Source organism: Acinonyx jubatus, chromosome A3, assembly GCF_027475565.1.
Source record: "Acinonyx jubatus isolate Ajub_Pintada_27869175 chromosome A3, VMU_Ajub_asm_v1.0, whole genome shotgun sequence".
NCBI lineage: Eukaryota > Metazoa > Chordata > Mammalia > Carnivora > Felidae > Acinonyx > Acinonyx jubatus.
In genome coordinates this window covers 128776071-128801037 of record NC_069388.1, presented here as the reverse complement: position 1 = coordinate 128801037, position 24967 = coordinate 128776071, and the positions used below count along the sequence as shown (strand labels likewise).

General features: G+C 46.3%; 1 long non-coding RNA gene across 1 annotated transcript; it reads left to right on the top strand.

Moving 5' to 3' along the window:
- The first annotated feature begins 4121 nt into the window (after positions 1-4121).
- On the top strand, positions 4122-8559 carry LOC128311377 (uncharacterized). The gene is made up of 3 exons (XR_008289781.1): positions 4122-4547; positions 6810-6894; positions 7698-8559. It is a non-coding gene; the product is annotated as an uncharacterized LOC128311377 (long non-coding RNA).
- The last annotated feature ends 16408 nt before the right edge of the window (positions 8560-24967 follow it).

Genomic DNA, 24967 nt, shown 5'->3' with positions numbered 1-24967 from the left:
TCACGTGGAAGGATTTGGTCGAGCAGGATTTCTTGTCTCTCTGTGCACCACTCCAGCGACCTACTTTTTATGTATGCTGCTTCCCCCGGAACAAGAGACACAAGGCATTTCTAATTCTCATTTCACCACTCACTTATGAAAAGCTAAGCTAGGTTTCACTCTCACTAAGCTCCAGATAAGCCACCTGTGAAATTAGAATAAAACACTTGCTTGGAACACCTAATGGAACTTTAAAAAAAAATAGCAAAACTGATCTCAGTAGACAACACGTCGAGCAAGATAAAATATTTACAAGAGAGCATGAAGTCCTATACAGTGAATTCTGCGATATCAAACATATGTGTTCCTATAAATGACAGCGCTGGGCAAAAGTATGCAACTAAAAGGGCTTGGGAAAAAAGTCAGGTTATAACACTCAAAAACTTCGGTGACAGATTCACGAAGACAGGCACCTAATAAAAATGGCGGCAGAGTTGTGCTCATGTTAGATGGCGAAGACGTGCATACATTCCACAATGAACACGGCACTCTTCCTTGGAAAAGACCTGGAGTTTGCTAGTTGGAAGGAGACACCTTGTGAGCTAGAATGAAGCACAAGATGGAGGGTGATCTGAAATCAGAGAAGGTTCTAGCACCAGACATTGGATGGGTGTGGTTATAACACATGCCGCGATCTGCAATGTGCTGGTGGGTGTCTGAGGTGTGTGGGCTTTGCATATCCCTGTGGAGCTCATGTTGGCTGTATGCAGTTCCCCGCACATGAAACAATGCATATCCAAGCCCATATTCACATGACGCTCAAATTATCCCCTCATATATCAGTCATGCTGGAACAAATTCATATCTTTCAAAACAAGTGTTTTGAAACTGTTTTTAGATCAAAAACTTAGCCGGGGTGGGGGTTGGGGGGGCGCCTGGGTGGCTCAGTCGGTTGAGCGCCTGACTTTGGCTCAGGTCATGATCTCGTGGTCCGTGAGTTCAAGCCCCGAGTCGGGCTCTGTGCTGAGCCTGGAGCCTGCTTCGGATTCTGTGTCTCCCTCTCTCTCTGCCTCTCCCCCACTCATGCTCTGTCTCTCTCTGTGTCTCAAAAATAAAGGCAAACATTTAAAAAAAAGTTAAAAAAAGATCTTAGCCGGAAAACTAGGAGAATTACCTAACACCAGGAATTAACGGTCATGTGGGTAAAGACATCTCCCGAGCTGACAATCAGCACAGTGAGAAACCAGCAAAAACCCAGGCTGTGTGAAGAAGTGATACAGTATGACAACAGCAGGAAGAATAATAAAGTAACTATTCAGTGTTTAATCTGTGCCAGCTTTGATGCTGGGGGCTTTGCTTATGCCATCGTGTGGCATCCCCTTGATTCCCCAGAGAAGTACTATCAGGTGGAGTCTTGCTAAAGAAGAAATTGTGGTGTGCACGTTTTAAATAACGTGCTGAAGGGTGGGCAGTCTGGGGTCTGAATTTAAGCCCTGGTCCCTGAAGGTGTTTGAGCCAACTGGACACCATGTTCTGTAGAAGACATACAGGTGTTCAGGAAAAGTCTGCTTAAACTTGTTCCTGTGGTTCAAAATAATAAAAATCATCACAGGTAAAAAACGTCTTGGGAATTTGAGAGCATTCTCCAGGATGTGAAACTTTACTTTAAAATGGGTTACTATAACCCTTTGAATTTCTTTTGATGGTGCTTTTCTATGAATGATCGCTTAACCACTTTGTGAAAACAAAGCAGACATCCTATCTCTATTTCACAGAAAGGGCTCTGGGTGACCAAGATAACTCTCATTTATTTAAAAAACATTTTTTTTGTTTGTTTATTTTTGAAAGAGAGAGAGAGAGCGAGAGAGAGAATGAGTGGGGGAGGGGCAGAGAGAGAGAGTGGGAGACACAGAATCCAAAGCCGGCTCCAGGCTCCGAGCTGTCAGCACAGAGCCCGACGCGGGGCTCGAACCCACGGACAGCGAGATCATGACCTGAGCTGAAGCTGGAAGTTGGACGCTGAACCGACTGAGCCACCCAGGCACCCCAATAACGTTTATTTATTCAACACACAGTGGGAGGGAAGCCCTTCCTTGCTAGGCAGGGCCAGCACTTTCCCTGGAGGAGAGTCTGGTTTGCTGAGGTGGTTGACCACAGAAAATGTTTATCGTAGGACAAGGCACATGGATACGATACTTGCCACTGATGCTGAGACCAGGATTTAAGGAACTGACTCCTGGTCCAAAATGTCATCCACTGAACAATAGAAAGATAGTGTCATCTAGGAAGGCAGCCTCTGCCTTTCCTGCTCTGGTGATTACGAATTCATCTAAAATGCTAGGTCCTCTCTAACTAACTAACCAGGCCAGACTCTCTTGGGCAGAGGCATGGACACAGCAGGGTCTGTATCTGGATACTTCGAACCGGAACCAAAACAGCTGGCAAAACGTCATCATTTTGTTTTGCAGAATCTCTCTGCTCCCTCCCACGCTGGCACCCTCCCGGATGCACCCCTCCTCGGTAGGTGCCCAGCACCCTCTTCACCCACACTGTGGGGTGACTGTTGTCGGACGGCCCGCCCGTCTCCCTCCTGGGAAGCTCCCAGGAAGCAGAGACTGGGGTCGGCATAGCATGCCACCTCAGGACCACAGGATCCCCATAAACGTGCCCACGCGTCACCTCCACGAGGACAAGGACTGTGTTCCCTGCGGTGTCTAGGCCGGACCCCGGGCATCGAAGAGGCATGCGGGAAGTATTTGCTGACCGATCGCATGATTGTTCGTGGAGGGTTGTTTTTGATAAATCGATTAATTCGATAAAACTACGTCTGTGCAAAACTCTACAGACAACAACAACAACAAATCCAAGGGTTTTTTGATGACGTGGAGAAACGTTTAGGGAACATGGATGAGTGGGAAAAAAAATCAGGCTATAAGTATGTAAATTCGATTTGATCCCCACTAGGTTAAAGAAATGGCCCCTGGGTTACCAAGGCTATCTCTGGGTTCTGAGATTTGGGGTGAGTTTGGTTCTCATCGTTGTACCATTAGGTCAATTCCACCCCCCCACCAAATTATCTAAAAGAAATCTGCCTTTCTTTGAAACTTGGGAAGAAATCACTTCAAGAACAAATACTTTCATTTGATGCTTTAGTTGGTGTGTTCATTCATTTGGGTGCTTTCGGGGATAGGATGACTTCTAATAAGGAAAAATTGAACAAGACTCTTTTCTTGGCCGTGAGAAGTCCAGCCTTTTTCTCAGTTCAGTGATTCTGGGAATTCTTACAATTAACTGGTGGTCTCCACAGCAGGAGGTGCCTGAGGGAGAGCATCTTTATTTCTGGGCTTCTATTACAGAGGCAAGAAGAAATCCAGGAACACTAGAGCCTTCCAGCCTTGTTTTATTTTGCTTTGTTTATTCTAATTGTGTGGGTTTGTTACAGTGCCTGGGGGTGGTACAAAATTAAAACACACTAGCACTGACTGAATCAACAACGATTTCCAGTATTGTTGTTTTTTTCAGGGTCTCCGAGTGTTCCAGGGAAAAACCGTTTAAGGCATTAGTCACACACCTTTATTTTTTATTCCATCACAATGTATGCCACTTCAAAGATGAGAGGGGAATTACCTTGGTGAATAGAAGTCCTGTTCACAATGATACAATCACTCAGGGTTCAAAACTCCTGGGGTCAGCATAGCATGCCTCATGGGCCAAATCTGGCCACAGCCTGTTTTCATATTGCCATGGGTCAAGAATGTTTTTCACTTTTTTTTAATGTTTCTTCATTTTTGAGACAGAGAGAGAGAGAGAGAGAGAGAGAGAGAGAGAGAAAATGTGAGTGGGGGAGGGGCAGAGAGCGAGAGACAGAGGATCCTAAGCAGGCTCTGAGCTGACAGCAGAGGGCCTATTATGGGGCTTGAACTCATGGACCGCGAGATCATGACCTGAGCTGAAGTCAGATACTCAACCAAATGAGCCACCCAGGTGCCCTATTTTTCACATTTTGAAGTGATCGAAAACAAATCAAGGAAAGACTAATGTTTCGTGAAATGTGGGAATTGCACGAAATCCAAATTTCCATATTCATAAGTAAAATTCTTCTGCACACTGTCCCTCTTGGCTTTTCCACAACAGCAGTGTTGGGTAGTTGCTATAGTGACCGGACGGCCCGCCTGGCCACTTACAGATAGTTTGCTGACTCCAACGGACCTATGACAGCAGCAGCAACTTGGAATGATGTCAAGCTCTATACAGGTGAAATGAGATCAGCTTGGGAAACAGACGTAGAATTTTGACCTGGGGAATATTGGGAAGACATACGGAGCTCCTTGGAGACATGGTTGAGACCCTCACTGTCTCTCATCCGAAGGGCTCTAGGAGGCTCTGACCCTGTCCCTGCCTCTCACCTTAACACACAGACTGTATACCCTCTGTCTAACCCACTTCTCCCTGCCACCCTCCACCACTGCGGCATTCATCTTTCCAAAGGGAAAATGGGATCACCACTTCCTGCTGGAAGCATGCCAGAGGCTTCAGGGAGCCCTAGATTGCCTGGAGGAACATGCAAGGTACAGAGGTGGCACATGGGAGTTTGTTGAGTGGGCAGATTTATGGATCCTCCTCTCGGTGCCCTCTTTGCAAGCAGAAAAGCTCTAGTTTTGCTTTATTTATATATTGAATTTTATTTGAGGAAAGGATTCTGTGGTTGAAAACCACTAATGGGTAGAGTTCAAGTTTCTTGCCACTGTCCTGCGTGATCTGGTGCAGTAGACAGTGAGGGCTGACCCAATATGTTAAGTGCCACCTTCCATGCCCAGTCTCCCTCACAGGGAATGGGGTCATATGACACGTGCTTGCCAATGACCTTCTAGTGGAAGTGACTGCTCTCATTCTTGTGCTGAGATAGCTAAGTGCCAGGACACTCCTCCGTCTCTCCTTGTCTCCACTTTGGTGACCTTACAGGTCACTGGGTCAGGATATTGTAGCCAAAATATGGCAAATCATCCACCAGCCTGGGTCCCTGCGCCATCACGTGCAAGATTGGCCTTCACCTTGACCTATTTTAGACACACAAAATTAGATTACAAGCCAGCTTCTGTAGCAGACATCTCTGGAATTTGGGAGTCTACTTATTACTAGAGAGCAGCCTTCCTCTCCCAGCAATGCAGCTGGCCCTTGTCCATGTGTCATTAGGCAGATGGTTGATGTGTTACTCAGCTGATTACCTGATTCATTCATTCAACAAGAATGATGACAGATGTATGTGAATAGCCTGGTATACATTATGTTGTGTGCTAAGTTTATAAATGTGTAACAGCCATTGCTCCCAACCTCGAGGGGTTACGGTTGGGTCACTTCCTTGCCATAGCTCTCAGCACACAAGACCCCTTAACTCCCCCCAGGGACCCCACAGCTCAGTCATTCCACGCTATATCTGTTTTCCTGAACTAACCAAAGCATTACATATCTCTGCGCCCTTTCCGATATGCTTTCCTTGACTATGGATTGAAACGTCCCAGAATCTGAACAACTGATACTGTCACCTGGCGAAAACACGCTATAGTCATGGTCCGAATCGTGCGCAGATCTCTTGGATTGTGGGGAAGAAAGTGAGCATGAAGCCCAGCAGAGTTGGCTTGGCCTAAATCAATCTGGCCAATGTGTCCCACGATCTCAGGGAGGAGTGAAATATTCTGTTGTTCATTGTGATGCCTTCATTTCATGGTGCTAAAATCCCAGAGCTTAAGAAACACATACGGAGTGCTGCTGCCTATGATGCTGGGAATGGTCTACATCTACCCTGTCAGATCCAGCAGCCACTAGCCACATGTGGCTCTTAAGAAATGACAACGAGGCTCTTGTGACTGAAGGACTGGAGTTTCACCTTTAATCACTTTTAATTAAATTAAATACCTTCTACCTCTAGAGGGTATTTAGACCTGCTGGTTGAATTTATTTTTTTGTCACCACGGCCTTAATATTAAAAAAAAATACAACTGTGGAACGCATTTGGAAATAACAAAAGACAGGATGTTGCCAGCTAAATGCTGAGGCTTAATTTTCTCCCCCAGCATTTCCTTCAGGCTTCTTTCGGCTCTGCCGTCCACGAGCTGCAGCTCCGGGCTATCACCCAGGCCACGGGAGCAACACCCACGGTTGCCAGCGTTAAGAGGTCCCCCGAGTAGTCGAGGCCTATGCTACGAGGCTGTCTTCCAAATCAGCAAAGCAATAAATTCCATGGTCTCATTGGAAGCATTCAAATAAAGATATTTTAAAAATATTTATGCATTCTTTCAACAACAGCAAAAGATATTAGCAGCCCAGTATGTGGCAAATACTATTATTCTAGGCTCTTGCAATACATCGGTGAACAAATCAGAGAAAAGATTTCTGACTTTCTGGAGCTTACATTTTGGTAGGGAGACCCAGACAACAAATATAAATAAACATAATAACCAGGGAGTAATACAAATGCTACTTAGAAAGAGGTAGGGCAGGGTAGGAAGGGGCACACCGAGATGTTTGAGCAAAGACTAGAAGAAGGTGAGAGAGTTGTATGATTCCTGATAGGGCACATTGCAGGCCTAACTTCTAATTCCCTGAGAATGAGACTCTTCAAGCTCCAAGATCTTGGAGGCATAGGCATAGGACCTGGCACATGTCTTGAGTGGGTCTGAACCAGAGTCAGGACATCTGCACCTGGAAGGCTTGGATGGGATGGAGGGTGCCTCAGCGAGCCGAACAGATGACCTTGAAAGTCTGGCTCTTTCTAGGTTGATGGCACTCTGTATATTGAATAACTTCAACTTTTCTCTCCATTTATCTCTTAGCAAAGAGTCTAGTGCAGGAGAACGAACACCCACCACGCTTCTGGTCACCAGGAATCCAGGCTTCTGGTCAACCCCTCACCTCTAGGTATGGAAGGGTCTTTCAAGCTATTACTTTTTTATGTGTCATAAGGTGTTGGTACTCAATGATTTCTAAATGTGCCTTCCACTTCTAACAATCCCTAACTCGCAGAAATATTAGGCACATACAAAGGGTATTAGTTTGAATGGGCTGCTGTAACAAATTGACACCACTTGGCTGCTGACATGACAGACATTTATTCTCTCACAGTTCTGGAGGCCAGAAGTCCAAGGTCTAGGTGTTGGTGGTTAGGGTGCCTTCTGACCTGTTCCCAGCCTCTCCTCTAGCTGCTGGCAGTTTGCTGGCAATCCTTGGTGGTCCTTGGCTTGTGGAAACATCATGGGGACGCCTGCCTTCATCTTCGCATGGGGCTCTCCCCGTGTTCGTGTCTGTGTGGGAATTTCTCTTTTTGTATACAGACGTAGTCATATTGGATTGGGCCCACTCCACCCCAGTATGATCTCATCCTAACTTAATTAATTACATATGCAACAACCTTATTTCCAAATAAGTTCACATCCTGAGGTACTAAGGTTGAGCCTTCACCGTACGAGCTTGGAGACACCATTTAACCCACAATTTGACACGACGGTAAGACCGAGACCCTCAAAGTCTGCCCCAGAGTCAGATACAAGCAACCTACAGACTTCCCCTCCCCAAACACCTCCCTCTACACCCTTGGGTGGTCATTCCAAGAGTGATTGTGGAAGAGCTTCAAATATGGTGTTGACATGAAAGGCGCCGATTATAATAATTTTTAATGTAAAATATATATATAAAAATTCTTATTTGGATCTCTTTTCTTCTAGAAATGGATGTCTATTTTCAAAATATTGCACTGGCAGCTTCAGCAGAAGCAATCTATCGCCCGCAAAGGAGGAGCTGAGCCAACATATGCGTGCAGATATCAATACAAGTCTGGAGCTACACATAAGCAGAGGGAGTGCTGACAGGGAGCTGGGCAGCCTGCCACTGAGGAGCTCTTTTATAAAAGGCAGTGTTTCGCTTCCCTTACAAAAGACTAAAGGGTTGTGCCTGATATTCATAGAAGCTGGGGCAAAAGAAATCTCTGGTCTATTCTGAGAGTAACTTGCCATTGATATGGATCCAACTAGAGAAATAACAATTCTCTAGTTTTCAGAATTGATCAATGTACTGTGTTCTCACCCTAACATAGGGAATGCAGTGTTTTTCCATCCAGTGTAGAGACCAATAAACAGAAGGCCTAAGCCACTTATTCAAGGGCACACAGCCTTTAAAGGGCAGAGCTGAGATTAGAGATCATTACTTCAGAAGAATTGCCAGGTTCATACTCTTTCTGTCGCCTGGACTGGTTCCAGCCTTGACAATGGGGTGTGAAATCTAAAATCCAAGAGGGCAGGGAGGGATTCTCCAAGATCAGTACATTTCTAATTAAGGAAGGCAAAACAAGACACACAACACTCCTTAAAGGCATGAAGACTAAAAATCTCCCACTGTGCAAAACTATGATTATCGGATTAAGAATACCAAAGGGCTCTTGACAGTTTGCTAAGTGTTTTCACACTTAAGATCTCATTAAGCCTCGGAAGTTGATGGCATGGTTCCTTGTTTTAGGACAAGGAAACCGAGGCCCAGGTTGGTAAATGACAAATTTAACAGGTCACTGTCAGGATGTGGTCAAGTGGAATTTCAGCTTGTATTTAAAATAAATTCAAATATTAATTAACCTAACTTACTTTTCTCCCTTATTATTTGTCTGCTTTAATCTTGGACCTTTAATGGTGCAGGCAGGCCAATGGGGAAAGTATATGATGACCTATCATTGCCTTCTCCTTGCTCATGGGCCTTCTGGTGAATTCCCTTCCCACCATGCCACTCCTGTGCTGGCTGCAAGCTTTTGGTTTGGCCTTGGGGGGAGAGGGGTGGGCAGCAGGGCTTGTTGGGGGTTAGGGAGCAGTCCTCTTCTCTGCTTTGCTCCATTTCTCTCTAATCTCTTAGCTTCAGTCAAGAGAAAATCCCACCTCATCTCTGAGCAACCCACATCATCTGGCCTGGCTGCCTTCAGTGTCCCTTGACACTCAGCCTCCCTACTTGATGGGAACAGGGGTGTGGCTGGTGGCAAGGACACCAGACTCACTCATTTCGATCCATCGTCAAGCTTTGCCTGGACAATGCCTTCCTTCAGGAGTCAGATCTACACTTCCAAAGGCGAATAGATACGAAAATGGAAGTAGTGTTCTAGTCCTTCAGTGGGCCCCCTCTAAGGCTGACCTTGATCTATGTCTCTATCTACGTCTCTATATGACTCACACACATAGGTGATTCTGCTTTTTCCTTGAGCTTGTGGACACTTGGAGACCATGGAACCGTGTCCCTCATTCAGTTTTGAATGCACAGCCTCTAACACTAATAGATGTTTGGGGATTTGGGGATTTTTTTTTTTTTAAGAGAATGAATGAACGGATCTCTAACTGAAAGTGGATTTCTGTGACGACCTGCTGAATGCATGCTGCAAGAAATCTTTTGACGTGAAAAGCAGAGTAAAATACCGCACAATAATATAGCGCACAGAGCAGTATACTAACAGTCAGGAATTCTGGGTTTTTGGCTGAGGTCTGCGGGACTCTTGGGATAAATCCATCTTAGAATTTACTGGCAGGGAAAAAATGCTTCTTCTCCAAAAAATTGTTTTTATTTTTTCCTTTTTCAAGATAATAAAACTTATTAAATTCATCCTATTTCTTTTGTAGTTTGGCCCCGTTCTCAAGTATGGTGTTACAATTAATGCAAAAAGTTAGTCTATTTTAGGGCATGAGAGTGAGGAGAGAATGTAGCTTCCTGTTCCCCATGAAGAGCCCTTGATCTTATTTGCATGACAAGGAATCTGTTTATAATATTATTTATTTTTAATTTTAAGCTAAAGTTTTTTTGGAAGGCAACTTCTAATAACCTCAGCCTACGAATGCTTATTCAAGTTCTAAATGAGAAAATCATTTCAATTCAACCATTTAAATGTCAATGACACCTGAATGTGTTCTAGATGATTCTGGGAACAATTCATGGACCATCTGGTGGCCATTTCATTGACTTGACCTCTGTCCCATCAGGATCTTAAACTCACAGTCTCAGGGCTGGGAAAGCCAACCTATACAACCCTAATGTCTCATACATTGGTTTGGATCATTCTGATGCCAGGACATGTACCACCTCTGGAGGCCTCTAGTCTATAGGTGGGCATAGATTGTACCTTAGACATTCTTTCTATGTCTCCAGGCTATTGGTTAGCAGTTGATGTTAATGCTTACCAGCCTGCAGAATACTCTTCTATATCGACTACATGGACCCTTTGTGAGTCTATCCGGGCCTCCTACAGTTAGATTTAACATGTGCTTAACTATCAACTTTATATAAGATGATTTTGAATTCGTTCTACAGCCTAATTTCTCTGACTCAATGTATTTCAATTTGTCTCTGGCATTGGGCACGGTGATTATTGCGTATTTTTATTCTACGGTTTTCCAAGTTAGCCAATTATAGATTCAGAATTACTGAGCTAGGTTCGTAGTGGAGAAAACTTATGGTAGAACCCATCAATTATGGGAGAGGAAGCTGAGACCCAGGGAAGGAAGGTAACACATGAGAAGTCACCCAGCAAGTCAGAGGTCGTGCTAGGGGAGAAGCGTGAGCACTGTGTTTCATGCTTTTCCAGTTACAACCCATTTCCTGCCAGGGACTTAGGGAAGCTTCCTCTATTATGCTCCAGAAATCAATGTCTGTGTCTCCTCACATAGGTCACTTAATTCCTTCCGTTTTCATAGACACATGTATCCTCCAACCGGTACTTACTGAGCATCAGGTTCTGAGTGGGGATGATAGTCAGATGTTATCTCGCTTAACTTGACAACATCCCTACCGATTCAGCATCTTGTCCCCACTTTACTAATGAGGGAACTGGAATTTGGGGAGGGGAAAAAAAAAGCATTCCTCAAATCATGCAGTCAGGAAATGGCACATGTGTAAGTAATTCAAATCCAGGTCTGTCTTCTGCTCAAGTTGATGCCTGTTCAAGGCCAGAGATCATGGCCTCACTTCCTACATGATGCGTAGCACCTGCTGTTAGGCCTTCTGTTCTTATTCTTCTAAATGCAGAGGCAGCACAATGGAATTAAGCCAGGAATGCCAATCTAGGGTGCAAGATGTCGGGACGACGGTTACCCCGAGAAGGTGATAGTGACTGGGAGGGGACGGGAGAGGCTTCTGGCCGCTAGTAATGTTTGTTTCGAGTCTTGTGACAATTCATTGTGCTGCTATTTAGGATTTGCATAGTTTTTCTCTGTATTTATTTACACTTTCACTTCAAAAGGTAGAGTAAAAATTCAAAAGGTGTATTTGTTTGGATTTGAAACATATGGCCCCTCTATCATTCTTTCCACCTAAATGTACAATGGATACAGTCAGGTGTTCATCTTCTTGGGTTTTTAACCACCCCTTGACCATCCCATCACTCCCTCTTCTGCTCTGATGGGCAGGGGCCAAGTCGGGCCCTTTGCTGGTGATGGTCCCCCTCCAGTCCCTCCCTAGTGCCCCTGACCTTTACATGCCTGCCCCTCGGGCCCCTCCTGCACCTTCTTTGGCCTCAGAGATGTTTACAGGCAGAGGCTCTTTCTGTACATGGAACCCTAGGTCTCCTTGGGTTGACACCTTCATCCCCCACGATCTTCTGCAGGGCACAGCAAGGGACAGGCCTAGCCCCAGAGGGTCAACCCAAGCCCAGCCTCTCCCCCCCACTACCCCTGCAGCCTCTGGCTTCTCAGAGCAGGAGGTACCAGGGCGCCTCAGTTTCTGCCCAGATGCACCCTCTTGGCAGAGCCAGTCCAGCCGTGGGCGCGGAGTCTCAGGGCCAAAGGGGATTGGATTCCAACGTTCCGTTGGAACTTGGACACGTCACTGGGATTCTCTGTTCACTTTCTATGCTGAAATTACCCATCTCGGTACCTGCTCACGAGACCTTCAGGAAGGCAGGGAGCGTGAAAGGTTTAGAAACAGCAATGCCGACAGCAGCAATAAAGGGGCAGGCACAGGCGCCCCGTGCTTACTGACTGAATGAGGCCCACGCACGTCACCCCCCACGTTGCTGGCGGGGAGCTGAAAGCCACTCTCCGAAAGAGAGCCACCACCCTCAAGGACTTGCTGGTTTCCGGGGAAAAAAAGAAACCCAAAACCAGACAGCTAACCAATCAGCTGTGCAAAACGTCTGCGTTCTGATCCTATTTTGCAGCCAAAACTCATTTCATTTCACAGCGTCTATTGGATTTATTTTTATAACCACCCCTTTGGGTACGTGTTATTGACGCTCCCCTTTCAACAGGGCAGACAGAGTTCGCGCAAGACGACATCTTTTGCTGGAGCTGATAAAGGGCCGAGTCAGCATTGGAACCCCAGATTTTTGTTGTTGCTGTCGTCGCTGTTTGTTTGGTTCACAAAGCCTTTCTTTGTTATCGGCATCATAGACGTCTGTGCCTTTCCATCCGGGGCACTGCCTATGAGGGTAACGCAACGTTTCTAAGCAGAACCCTTCCCCGTTGTGCGTGCCCTTCCTTCCAAGCTGTGGCACCTTTCTGCGTGCTGTGAGGCCGGCAAGGTGATTTGATTATTATTGAATTATTTCCCTGGCAAAGACTGTGGGCTTCACTGATACCAAAGTAATGCCTCGCTTCTCTATTTTTGTGCTTTTTTTTGGTGCCCTCAAATGGCTTTTGGTCTTACGCTGAATCATAACAGGATCCCCTTGACGATATTTTCAATCCCACGTGTGAATATTAATAACACACCCAACGGACTAGAGCGGGGTGAGCGTGCACAGCTCTGTCCCACCCGTGACCACCAGCACCACGGCCACTGCCAGGCTCCCAGCAACCTTGACAAGCTTTCCGACTTCAAAGATGGGAAAACATGAAAAATGTCAGACTTAGGATGTATGAAATAAAGCATATTTTTTTTCCCTAAAAAATCCATGTTTTCAGGCTAGCCTATGAGATCCTTTCAAAGACGGGGTCTTACCTACACTCGTGTGGTGTCTAGGAAGCTGAAAGAAAATACCAGGAAGCAAATATTTATTAGGCGCCCACAATACGCCGGGTATGAGGTTCTCACTGTCACATGTGTCTTTTGGTTGGATCATCCCCATAGCCCAAGGGTGATCATCCCAAATAGCCCAGCTACTTGCCCGTTCCATGAAGCATTTTTTAAAACCCTAGTGGTACATCTAACACACCGCAAGACACATAAGCGGCCCACAATCCACAATCAACGTGTGCTTGTGAAGTGAATGAATATGTAGAGATCGCACAATTTGGTCACAGTCAGGCAGCGAGTTAACATTGACCCCCAAACTGCTCTTGGCTTGTCTGACTCAAAGCCTATGCATCTGTAGTGCTATGCAAAGTGCTATGTTTGCCCATCTCCCAGTAGGTGACCACATGGTCTGGCAATGAATGGGAGCCACAAATGTTTACTAAGTGAATTAGAGAGTTGAAGGCAAAAAGTGGGGAAGGAAGGAAGGAAGGAAGGAAGGAAGGAAGGAAGGACAAAGAAGAGAGAGAAGAGGAAAGGGAAAGGAAGAAGCTGTCAGCGATGGCTAAACATTAAGTAACTTGATTGGAAAGACACGGTGTTTATAAAGCCAATGCTGGCTCCCCCCCCCCCCCCCAGATTTCACTAGCTTCACAGTGATCCCAGAAAGTTCTCAAAACGTCAGGTTTTCAAGACACAAAACAGCTCTGCAATGCTATTTGTTCTCAGATCCTTGACCAACAGAGGATTCGTGAGTAATGCGTTTGCTCAAGGAGAGCTGAGGAAATTAATACCCAAGAAAGCATCTCACTGGTCAGCTCTGTGAGAGGTTGAACCACCCAGGATTGTATGTGTGGCATACATTTGAGCTGATAACTTATTAAGCATTTTGTGGTGAGACTACCAGGCATAATTTATCTCAACCCACTAAATACTCAGACTTGAGCAGTAACCCCACAGAACAGATGGGAATGCTCCATTTGGGAGGAAAGACTAGTTTTGGGCATTTTAATCAAGATCCAGGAAAACAGGATACAGGTGAGGGGGAGACTGTTTTCATAGGCAAGCATTTTCTTTCTCCTTAATCTCCTTATCATTCTTATCCTTGGTACTGAAAGCAGAAGGAGTATTAGAACAGGGGACAGGGGAACTGGGTTCTACTCTGGAGCTTGCCCAGGCAAAGAGTCTCAGTGACCAAACTCTAGCCAGGCTCCTCTGACCCCTCTGCCCACTCAATGTCTAGACTTCACCCTGGACCTGTAAAGACTTGAACAAACACACACATAGTCTCTAACAGCTCCATGCTTCATCCCTAGCATGATGCTACCTCCCCCCGCCCCCCCCAAAGTGCCTTCCTGGGAAACTCAAGGCTGCTAAGAGAATAGACTGTGTGTTCCAGCCGAAGACTGGGTCCCCGACTCCCAGACTCTGTGGTGGGGAAGGAGCCTAAGCATCAGTTAGGATCCCAGATGAGTTTCACATGGACCAACCCTCCCCTTCCCGCTTTTTGTAATTCTTGCCTTTCCTGACTCTACTGAGCCCTGCTCACCCTCTCCCTAGTTCCTCATTATGCCTTCAAAACACCCAGACACCTCTAGGCAAATAGAACTTGACTTCAGTTCATGCTGGACACTCATATCTTGCCCATTTCAATAGTCATTACTGATTAGCATCTGTCCTTATGAACTTACCTAGTGTCTGGCTTTGTTTGCCTTTGACACTGCATACCTGCCACATGACCTTGGATGAAATGCTTCACTCTTCTTGGTCCCCTTAAAACGGAGGATGCCCCCGTGCCTGGGTGGCTCAGTCGGTTGAGCATCCGGCTTCAGCTCAGGTCACGATATCGCGGTTCGTGAGTTCGAGCCCCGCATCAGGCTCTGTGCTGATGGCTCGGAGCCCGGTGCCTGCTTCGGATTCTGTGTCTTCCTCTCTCTCTGCCCCTCCCCTGCTCATGCTCTGTCTCTCGCTCTCTCAAAAATAAATAAACATTGAAAAAATATTTTTTAAAGAAGAAAAATTTTAACAATCAAGGGTGCCCTTTGTTTTGATGATTTTTGCTATTACAAAAATGCCGTCCCGAGCGACTACCTATGTGGATTTATGCATCTATTTGTGCTTTTACAAATAATAAATTTCAAAGATTCGAATGGCTAGTTTCAAGCCCAATTTAAATTGTGCTGCAGACCCGACTCAGCAATGTGCCACACCAGGGGGTTGTAGGGACGCTCAATTGTCTTTCACGCTCACCAACATCAAGTCTTACTAAGAAAGACCCCACAACACATTCAACGTACTAGGAGCAGATTTTATTTTACTGATAGGTTATTACTCATTTCTTTGATCGCTAGCAAGGTTAGCATTTGTATTTGCATTTGTCATCTCCAAATCTTGTCTTGGAAACTGCTTTTTGTACACTTTGCACACTCTGCGGCAGGGATAGGGCGCGGATGTTCATTTTTTCTTATAGATCCAATGTCTTTGTAACTGATAAGGATATAAAATATTGCTGTTTGCTGTAGGTTTTTTTTGCCATATTTTCATTTTTTTATTGTTTAAGGTGTTTTGTTTATAATATCTAAGGAAATATATTTTTAGGACAGAAGTCAAGTTCCCTGAAGCCGTGGAAATATATCACTTCCCACCAGAAATACATTCTTTTGGTATTAGCACAGAGCTTTTAAAACAACAAACATAGGATTCACACCAGAATTGTCCTTAATTTTTTTCAGCAAAGCCCTGTTCTCAGCTCATAAAAGCAAAACCTGAAATCTCCATTAGTTTCATCCTAGATAGTTCTTTAAACAAAGCAAAGTTTCCAAAGAACGTGCAAAAATCACTTTAAAAATGGTTTTTCTAGTCCTTCCTCCTATGGTAACCACTGTGAAGTCAGAACTTTTTTTCATGAAAGAATATCACTGTTCCAGGAGGGCCTAACAGGATGTAACTGTAGGAACGGAGTCTTTCCCAAAATTGGAAAAAAACCACTAGGGATGAAAGCCTTTGGTGGAATCCACGAAGCAACTGTGTCTAGAACTGGGATCCCAGACCCTGAATCTTCTAGCATCACTGATTGTCTTTGTTTGCCTCGAGTCATTTTAAGCCTTTAGGAACGTCGGTCTGTTTATGTGTCCCCTGTTTTGTTGGTACCTGGAATAACCGTGCGCCCTCCTTCCCTGTTGCCAGCCGTCACACCTGCCCCTGGGCCCTTTGGCCTGGGCCCCATCAAACACATGCCCTTATGTCTTTACTATTCAGGGTTTTTTTAAAACTTTTTAACCTTTATTTATTTTTGAGACAGAGCACAAGCAGGGGAGGGGCCCAGAGAAGGAGACATAGAATCCAAAGCAGGCTCCAGGCTCTGAGCTGTCAGCACAGAGCCCGACGCGGGGCTCAAACTCATGAACCGTGAGATCATGACCTGAGCCAAAGTCGGAGGCTCAACCGACTGCGCCACCCAGGCGTCCTTTTACTATTCAGTTTTAAGGCGGAGCCATGGCCTAACCATGTCCTGCCTGGCACCCAACTGGCCCGTCTTTCCTGCTGCTGACCTGATGTCTCCTCTTCCTGTAAAAGAGAAAATAAGAGTCATGCATCACATCCCACTGAGCTGTAGCTACTGCTAACATTCTGAAGCCTTCCTCTCTACCATTATGTCGATGCTTATGCGACCATATTCGGTACGCTACTGTTTCTCACTTTTTCATTTAAAATTATGTGGCCATCGTTCCCGCAAGTGGTAATTCTGAGTGGTTCTACGATAATCAATCCAACTGCTCCTCAATAGACAGAAATGTGGGCTGCTTTTTAGTTTTCCTGACTTTGGGGACAGTGAAGCACTCCTGGCTTGGTCGCCTTGCAATTCCTTTCTCAACGCAGATTCCTAGAAGAACGGACACTGTATGAAAATATATGTGACTATGCAGACCACCCGGCATACGTATTAGAAACCATGGAAAACAGAGCTCAACATGGGTTTTCGTTGTTGTTACTTCGAAATCTCTACGTTGAGGAGGGGAGAGTGTTTGAGGGCGCAGTGATACTCTGGCTTGTGTTCCTGAGAATGTGCATCAGTATTTTCAATTTCTAGAAAGAATAATCATTACCTGATTTCATTTCGTAAGACATTAAAGGGAAAACACAACGGGAAAGTAGGAGCACAGTTTCTGACCAATGTCCAGAGGCTCCACCGTGAGGCGTTTCCATGTAGCCCTTAAGTGCTAGGCCTTTCTGCTCTTAGAAGTGACAGGATGTCCCCCACTCTGAAAACCAAGGAAGAGAAAGTTCTGTCTTCAGCTGAGGGGAGAGTGGAGCTTGCATGGTGGGCTGACAGGACAGCTGATGGAGGTCTGAGTGATAAGACTAGAGAGCAAAGTCCCTGTGTGCAGGGAGAAGAGATTGCCCGAGGTGCTATCTGCTTCTGGACAGGCACCCGGGGTGGGGGGAGGGGGGCACGTCTTGGGGGAAAGATAATCTGGGAGTGGAGGTAAAAGCTGTCTTCGCTGTTGACTGGTAAGAACTCAGTAGCCTCAGATCTTCTTGGGTTTCCAAATAGGACTTTTCACCACGCACTGCCCACAACCTTCATCTAAAAAGTACAAGGGATTGGTACATTTTCTTGTGTAAAATATGCACCTATTGACAAACCGGTCCCAGCCCGCTATTTCCATTTTACCTCCTGCTCCCCCTTCCCCTGCTTTCTGTCTCCCACCAAAGCGCCCTCCTGTGATCTGTCCCGTGGATTTACCAAGCACGCGAGTTCGCGTCTCTGTGCATTTGCTTGATGCCCAGAAGGCCTCTCTTCCCCCTCTGGACGTCTGGAATCCCACCTGCACTTCCAAGCTCCCGAACCACTTTCCTTCTTACTGTTTACACGGAGCCAATCGTCCTCGTCACGGCCTTCTGACACCACAGCAACTGCTTCACCACCTCAGAGTTCGTGGTCTTGTCTTTCTCGCTGGGCTGTGGGCTCCTTGAGGGCAGGTTCTCTCTGTGTCCTGACATGATCCATAATTCCAGGGCTGAGATGAAGACCCTGAAAACATGGAAAACAAAAACATAAATATTTATCGAGGGAAGGAAGGAGATTGAGTGAAAGGAAGATGTTATGAACTCAATGTCTGTCATCCCCAAATCCACGTGCCAAAGCCCTAAGCGCCATTTTGAAGGCATTTGGAGGTGAGGCCTTTGGAAGGTAATTCGGTTTAGATGAGTCATGAGGGTAGGACACCCCACGATAGGCTCGGTGTCCTTCTAAGAAGAGGAACAGTGACCAGGGCTTGTTTATGTCCCCTCCCCCCGCCCCGGGAGGCTAGAGTCGAGGCAGATGTCTGCAAGCAGGAAGAGGGCTCGCACCGGGAACCAGATCTGCCAGCACCTTGATCTTGGACTTCCTCTCCTCCAGAACTGTGAGAAAGAAATGTCTGTTGTTTCAGCCACCCACTCTACGGTATCTTGTTAGAGCAGCCAGAGTAGACTAACACAGAAGGGAAGAAGTAACGCAGAGAGAGAGGAAAAAAAAAATAAATCTAATAAAATGTTTACTGTGTTAAATTTAAGCTGCTACATTGAAAGTATAAGCGTGTTTGAATTTGGTGTCTAAGACCTGGAGTTATACAAATGTGTGAAAAATCTCTTAACTGAAGATCAATTTAACTCTCTGGCACATGGCCAAGAATCTGAAGGAAGTAGAAAAGGCCTATGAATAGCACACATAAATATATGAGATCTGTGCACAAGAGCCCAGGCATTAAGAGAGGTTTCCCTCCTCTCACGACCTCACTCAGCAGCAGCTCTTTCTGAGTTATTTATGTCTTTGTGTGCTTACTGCCCTGAGAAGTTGAGATGCTGTGTGTTTCCAAGAGTGTATATATCTATGTATGTATATATATGTATATGTATATGTGTGTGTGTGTATATATATATATATATATATATATATACATATATATATAAGCATTAAAATGTTATTTGAATCATTTACATAAATGGTGGGGGATACCATTTCATTTAGGATAGGCACTCCAGTTCACACAAGCACCAGTAGATGAAGGGAGATTAAAAGAAACAAACACACCATTCGAGAGGGTGCCAATCTCTGTCTCCAAAGCCACCTGCAAATAGTTTTGCTCTAGAACCCTGGGACATTCATGACTCTTTCACTCTCGGAGGAGCGCCAAGCAGCCTCTCCTCTTCACGAATGTGCGATGGCAAATATCAAATGTGGAGGTGACGGAAGGGAAACGTCATTTAACAAAGTCACCTCGGGCGGATATCTAGTTGGACGTCCATGCAGACTCCTGCTGATGCCCCAGCTCAGGTGGAGGACTTCGCTCCCCCGTGGGATCCTGTCTTCCCCTTCGAGGGTGCCCTTCTCTCACTTGTCCGCTTTGCAAAAATGACCACCAAGAAACACTCTTGTCAATGAGATGACATTATTAGGAAATGAGTGTGGCGTTCTAAGAGTTGGATGTTTGGCCCGTACACGTTTGTCCCTAATTTTAATTTATTCATTTATATTTTGGGTTCTGAAGGAACACAAGACAACGGAGTCAAACACTCCTCATCCTTTCTCACCTGTCACCCAATTTTTAGGGGCATCTGCTGGTATCTCCACTTGGGTGTCTTTGCAGAGGTGCTTGATTCTAGTAGAAAGATATGCTTGTACATATGTGTGTATACATGTGTGGGGGGGGCGCTTGGGGGGCTCATTCAGTTAAGTGTCTGGCTTCGGCTCAGGTCATGATCTCATGGCTCGTGAGCCCGTGTAGGGCTCTATGCTGACAGCTCAGAGCCTGGAACCTGTTTTATATTCTGTGTCTCTCTCTCCTCTCTCTCTCTGCCCCCCCCACCCCCGGCCACTAGCACTCTCTCTCTCTCAAAACTAAGTAAACTTAAAAAAATTTTTTTAAATGTGTGTTTGCTTGTTGGTGTGTAGAATATGATATATGTCATATTTGCATGATATATATGACATATTTACCTGTATGCTGTATTTGTCATACATGCATGCACGTGGCCGGGATTTGGGGCTGCTTTTCTATACACACGGTAGCCATCACATACGTTTTCCTGCAGCCGACCTTTTCATTTGATAGCATAGCTCTGAGAAACTTCCGTATCGATACATAATGAAATTATTCATTCTTTGCTGCGGATGCTGAGCATTTCAATGTGTCGAATATTGCTTCTACGGGTCCACATCCACGTACATTTTGGCTATTTCTAATCTCTCATCATTATAAGCAATGCTGCAGGGAATAATTCTAAATATACTTCATTCTGTACCTACGCTGGTTGAGCTTAGCTGTAAAATAAATTTCGAGAGCAGAAATTGCTGAATCACAGTCTAGGTGCGTCCATAGGGTTGTTCTCTGAGATTCTTTTCGTTTTACTTACTTGGTGACTAGCTAATGCCTGAGTGTACAGCATTCCAACAGAACGAAAGAAGAAAGAGTGAAAAGGAATCTTTCGTGCATGCTTTTCTCCAAGCAACCAATTCTTCGTCCCTTAAGAAAGTTCACAATTCGCAAGCGGGATGTATTTGTTTCCAGTGGTACTCAGAGCATGTATCAATGTGTGTCTACACGCAGAGATATACATGTGGATACGTGTGCGTTGCGTGTACATGTGTATATTCCGCTGCGTGTGTGTTTTCAATGTTTTACTGCACGAGTTCAGCGAGCTCGTGGCGGGATACTGGTCGTAGACTGGCGTCAGGCATCCGTTCCCCCATTTACCTTGGGGACCTGCTTCCTTATTGTCTCATCCTTTGTCTCCATTACATTTGAGGATGGCAAGGCTGGTGATCACATAAAATATAAACCGTCTTGTGTTTGGCAGAATGATGATTTGCTAACATGTATTAACATTGAAAATGCGCTCGCTTTCGGTATGGCAATGCCACTATTTAGGAAAGTTACCTCACGTCAACACTTGCACGTGTGTCCCAGGATCCCCTGGAGAAGAACAGGCGTTGCAACATCGTTCTCAAAAGTAAACAGCAAACAAACAGAACCTGAAATAAAATAAGGCGTTGATCAACATGGGACCGCTTAAATGAGTTATGGCGCATCCTGGAAAACTATGGAATCTTTACAAAAAAAAAAGAACCCTTGGGGTACCTGGCTGGCTCAGTCGGTAGAGGATGCGACTCTTGATTTCAGGGTTGTAGGTTCGAGCCCCACGTTGGGTGTAGAGACTACTTTAAAAAATTGTAAAAACAGGAAATCTTGGGGTGCCTGGGTGGCCCAGTCAGATAAGCAACTGACTCTTGATGTCGGCTCAGGTCATGATCTCAGAGTCATGAGATCGAGTCCGGAGTCGGGCTTTGTGTTGAGTGTGGAGCCTGCTTGAGATTCTCTCTCTTCTTCTGCCCCTCCCCAGATAATGCATGTGTGCATGCCATGTGCATGTGCACTCTCTCTCTCTCTCAAAACAAAAACAAAAACAAAAACAAAAACAAAAACCTCTTAGTGTGATCATACCAACAGATCTCCACAAATGGCAAGATGTAGAACAGTGTGTATAACAGGAATGTAGATAATTTTTCAATGGTAGTGATCTTTGAAGAGAGGGAAAGCGTGGGTATGGAGGGGCTTTTACTCTTCCTTTCGAACTTTCTGTGTCATAAATATATATTCTTACCTATGCACATATATATAACCTTAGAGGAGAACTAAAGAGCCATTTTTGGTTTCGGTTTTGCTTTGACTTCCCCGTAATTAAGACATGCATTTAAAGTGAAAACAAACGAATCATAAATATGGGAGAAGAACAGAGTGACCAGATCTTAAAGATACAGTACACTTTTTTCACCCACCAGTGGCTTCCTGTGTCTTTCCTTGGGTTGGTTATATCAGAGAACTGCATTGGGAGTGACATCAAAATACGGATTTCAAGACTCACTTCTGGAGATTCTGATTCAGTACGGCTGAGGTGGAGCTCGATGTGCACAAAAGAAACGAATGATGACAGGACAAAATTTTGATGCCCAGCTTCATGTGGGAACCACTGGCCACGTCAAATATGGTGGCTCCATTCACTGCCCCCCCCCCAAGTAAGTTTCAGAGCTGAAGTTACAACTCTAAGTTACCAGGTGTATCCTATGTATTCACCTTGTTTGCATTGTCTCAGTGCCTTTGAGGGATTGTGCAGAATAGTAGAAAACACGTGGGCTTTGAAGGCAGAATGAAGTAGATTTGAACTGTGACCCTAAAAGGCACTTGCTGAAATTACATAACCCCTCCGAGCTCTTAGACTTACCTAACAAGGCTAGTATGAGAATTGGAGCCCCTACGTAGACAACACTAGACAAAGGGATACAGGAGTACTCGGTCGGTGGTAGCTGTTGTTATTTATAGAGTCGGACACAACGCCGCTTGGTCACCTTTCTGTGATTTTAAATGCTAGCCTGTGACAGGTGTAGGCAGTAAAATTAGCTGTGTCTCAAATATACTTAAGTAGAAGTGGAAAAACGGTAATTGAGGGGCAGAGCCGGGGTTCTCGGGCACTTCCGCCCTTTCGGAATGGCTTTTGGAAAGCTACCTGTCGTTTAGCGAAACTTTAAATACATTCATCCCAAACACCTCATGATTTCATCTGGAGGGCCAGAAGCGAACACAGCCTCCAGGGGTGGGGAATTGGTCATCAGTCACGGCAACTCAAAATTAGAGACGCAGAAGTCGTTTTAGCTCCCCTCCAGCCTAGGTCTTGGGTTCCGGGAAGCACTCAGGCACCTTTTGGAGACCCTGATTTAAATACTCCAAGGTCTCTGTCACGATACAGATTCCAGAGTGTGAGAACTGGAAGACACGCCAGGGAGTAACCTCCTTATTACTTCCTTCCTGAATTTCTGCACCCACGAACATACCTCCAGCTGCCAATGATGTAGCGCCCACCGTGCCCCAGGTATTGTGCGAATCACTTCATGAGGGTAATCTGGGATCCTTCAGCCACCGTCAAGGAGGGATCCCTGCCTCGGTTTACATTTGAAGAAGTGCAATCCGGTGAGGCTAAGGAACTTGCCTGAGGTGGCCTCATGCACAAAGGGGGAGCTGTGTTGGATGCCAGGCACATCGGGGTGCAAAACTCATAAACTCTCGCTAGACCCCATTAAGTGCTCCATATGCTGAAGGTGGTGCCCACTGAATGGCACCGTGTTGTGGCCAGTGCCCTTGCTGCTTGCAAAGGATAAGGGGCAACTGGGAGACCCTCTCCTTCTGGCTTTCCAGGGGGAGGGCTGTGTGGCTGGGGCCGGTGCCTCAGTAGAGCCTCCCTGCTCTTAGGGTTTCAAGGAACTAGGACTCGCCCCATCCCTTACGCAGTGGAAGCCGAAAGACCGTTGGGAGTCGGTGGGGAAGAACTGGCACTCCTCCTGGCCCCTTCGTGTTCTGATCTCATTCCTCTCAAGTCGAGCCAAGGATTATTTTATGGTCTCCTATTGTGGCTCCTTCCACAGCTCCCTGTATCGGATGAGAAATTCACCCTTTTCTTTCTCCCAAACGCTTCCCCTGTGAAAAGCACGCCCATCGGATGGTTTGGAACGGGTGATAGAGTCGACAGACTATTCTCTGCTCCCTGCCCCCATCTCTGGGACGATTTAGCTTCCCAGCCCTTGGCTCCTGGCCTCCATCTAGAGCTCCACCGGTCCTGATTCCTATGCACTCTGTGCCAGCACCATGAAGCTCCCTAAACGCGAGGATTCGGGGAGACCTCACTTTGCCTGGCAGGGAGCACTGTGCCCAGAGCGGGGCAGAGAAGGCAGAGGCTGGCGGGAGGGGCCACGACCTGCTCTCGGGTGTCTTTGGACGCTGAGCCAATGCATCGATGCTTCATCGGGAAAAGCAGAGAGCTGCTGGAGGGCACTCACAGAGCAGAGAGTCCAAGTTCACTCTGGTGGCTGCTAGGCACCTTGTAAGCACGCTGGGGGGACGCTGTGACCACATCACCTGCTCCTTCCTCTCCCTGCGAGCCGGCTTGCAGCCCTTCTTGGGCAGTGAGAGGGCCCTCCAGGGACTGCGCAAACCATCCATAAAATGCAAAACTGGTTCAGGCTCACGTTCCAGGCGGGAGGGAGATGACTACTGTGAGCTCTTCCAAGCAGGGGACCATCAACTCTCAGGAAGGGGGCCCGTGTTGTCTTTGGAAATCGGGGGGGGGGGGGCGGTTTGCACGTCTCTATCTTCTGCGCGACCTCGCTTCCTCCCCGCAGCAGCCCCCACTGTCTCCCGCCCCGCCACCCTGGCTTCTGTTTCGGCCCTGGGCCCTCAGGGAGAGGAGAGCAGTCTGTCTCACCTAGGCCTCTGCCGGCCAAACAGCAGGCTCCTGTCTGCAGGTTTAATGAGGAAAGCCCAAGTCAGGAAGGCTGGGGCCGAGGTTTTATGGAGGCTCTGGGCCAAATGGCTTAGCCAGGAATTCAACCAGCGCTGCCCTCTACCCCCTGGGAGCCGCAAAACGCGAACGGTGCTGGTAAAACGGAGAGCAATTTCCCAAGCAGGAGACGGGAGCTTTTAACGAGCTCCAGTGAGCCTGCCCTGGTCCTCCGTGGTCCTCCGGGCTGCCTAATTAGATTGCCAGTTGCAAAGAGCCCTTTGACGGCCCAGAGACAGGGAGAGGGTATAAGCTCTGAGGAGCAGAAGCCAGGACAGTAATGACCAAGCCATCGGAGGGGGTCTGGCGCATTTAGGAAGGTTTCTCTTCCTTTCTCTTCTCCCTTCCTCCAGGTCATGCCTCAAATCCTGCTAATGCACGGTTTTGGATATTTCGGAGAAGGAAGCAATGGTCAAGCGAAGCACGCAAATTTCCTTGGAGGGAGCTGGGTTACGCTCTGGATTCTGCATCCATTTATTCATTCGTGCATGTTTTTTACACTGACCCAGTTAGAGCCTGTGCAAGTGTTCGGGAGACAGAGATGACTTCATTTAACGTTTTCAGAAAGAGAAGAAATTCAAACACACAAAGAACTACCAAATAATTGGGAAAGTGACCACAAAGAAGCCGCGGGTAAGGTGAAATCAGTCACGGG